The following is a 2,500-nucleotide window of genomic DNA, read 5'->3' as shown; positions in this document are numbered from 1 at the left end:
GCGTGCGTGCGTGCGTGCGTGCGCACATGAAGGAGAAGCATATAGCGATATCTTTTCTGTTTACTCTTCTGTTTACCAAAGTAGATTAAAGAAAACCGGAATGGTATTGAGGTTTTTGTTTTGTTCGCTATAAGTTTTGCCCTCTTAGTCTGAGCTGTAAATTCTCATTCTCGTTATGTTTTCGTATCTAATTATTATCGTTTTCAGTAGAGCAACGGAAAAATAGCCCCGTGGTCGTATCTGACAAGTCTGGCAAATATCATCTGAAATAAAAGAAGCATACTTTAAATATGTAATTTACATAATTTATATCTGAAGAAGACAGAAAGGATGGTTACAACTGGAATGTCTTTGATTATAAGCTTGATTAACTAGGGTTGATTTGGGAGCCAGTTAACTATGGTGTTGGACTTATGATCGGAAGATTGTGGTTTCAATTCCTTGACCGTGGTGTTCTTGAGTAAAACACTTCATTTTATATTGCTCCAGTCCACTCAGCTGGCAAAAAGGAAAAATCTTGCGACGGATCGGCGTCCCGTCCACGCAGGGAATATATACGCCATGGAAACTGGTACTATCAATCTATAGTTCGTAAAGGATATTTTGATAATAATAATAATAATAATAATAATAATAATAATAATAATAATAATATGTTTGTGTGCACGCGCACGTAGTATTCCTACTCCACAGAAACCGAAAAACCAATTCTGTGAATTTATAAGACACGGGAAGGGCTTTTATTCTTTGTCTAATTACAACTATCATTTCCATTTGTGAAAAGAGTTAAGTAAAATTTAGATTAAAATTTAAAATGGAATCTAGAGAGTAAAAATTAGGGAAATTAGGAGTTGAATCGATACCCCCCCCCCATTGTTTTAGATAACAGGGACATACATACTCATTCTGAATTCGTTCTAGTAGATTCGAACATAACTATGCTAAATGTTAATCGCTGTTGGATTTCGTCTTCAGAGAATGTGTATTCATAACACACTCGATTCACTGTTATAACTGGGCTCTGTTTCGACCTGGTTGTGTCTCTTCGGCCAAAGCTGTCTCCATATTTTTAAGCTGAAACAAATATTGTGGCCCTTGTTTATAGAATTCATGAGAATTCTAGAAAGAAGTTGTTCTCCGAAAACGAAGTGCAACAGTGATTAAACATATTCGCACTCGAATCTGCAGAAACATATTTAGAATGTAATTAGATACGTTGTTGTTTGGATCCTCGCTGTTCTCCGTGCGTGTGATGAATTATTATACTTTTTATGTTTTTCAATAATGGGTGTTATATGGTTAGCTAGTTTAGTAGAGCAGGTAACGTTGAGGTGGTGTTAGGGGCAGGAAGATGAAACCATGCGTCTATGAATTAGTTGTTGGAGAGGGTTTATGACTGAATCCTTAATAATTATTAAGGATTCCAATAAATATAATTATTGGAAGCTTGTTTTACAGTTGAAGATCGATCTCTCCATATTTCTGATTTTATAGGAAGGCCATGTATTTTAGTCCGATCAATCTGTAGGCCTTATAGATTGGTAAAATCGATGAGGTTAATGTTCAATTTTATGCTCTGTAGATCGATGACTGTAGGAACATCTCTGGCAATGGTGGGATAGCATATGGTTGCAATGAGGGGAAAGTTGCATTGAGGAGAAAGGATTGGTTTGAGCATTTATGGGAACCATAAGAGATTTATAGGAACCATAAGAGATAACGAGGTGAGTCAGTTAACTTCATAAGAAAGGGACGGAGTGTAACAGTATTTCCATCTTGGTCTAATAGCCAGAGATTAACAAGAAATTAGCAAGGGATTAACGAAGGATTAATGATGAAGTATTTTCTGAGACTGAACTTTCAAAGAGAAAAAGAAAACTACGAAAAATAATAATAATAAACAAATGAAATGGATTTTGCCTTCTTATTCTCTATTAAATGTATCATATACATATACATACACACATATATATACCATATACATTTTTGACATATACATACATATATATCATTTCCATATATAATACATATATACCTTATATATATATATATATATATATATATATATATATATATATATATATATATCTACTGTCCGATGAACGGGAACGTGAAACTCCGAGTAACAGTTTTATATTTCTGCTGCTTTTAAATAAAGCATATTACTTTACCTCAGGTATTTGAGTACTCTTTTTTCCACCTTGTTGCACATTTATATATATATATATATATATATATATATATATATATATATATATATATATTTATATATATAAATATATATATTTATGTATATATATATATATATATTTATGTATATATATATTTATATATATATATATATATATTTATATATATATATATATATATATATTTATATATATATATATATATATATATATATATATATATATATATATATATATATATAATATATATATATATATATATATATATATATAAATATATATTTATATATATAAATATATATATTTATGTA

This window comes from Octopus bimaculoides, chromosome 2 (assembly GCF_046866305.1).
Source record: "Octopus bimaculoides isolate indiv1 chromosome 2, ASM4686630v1, whole genome shotgun sequence".
NCBI lineage: Eukaryota > Metazoa > Mollusca > Cephalopoda > Octopoda > Octopodidae > Octopus > Octopus bimaculoides.
The sequence above is the reverse complement of the archived record's forward strand: the minus strand, read 5'-3'. Positions refer to the sequence as shown.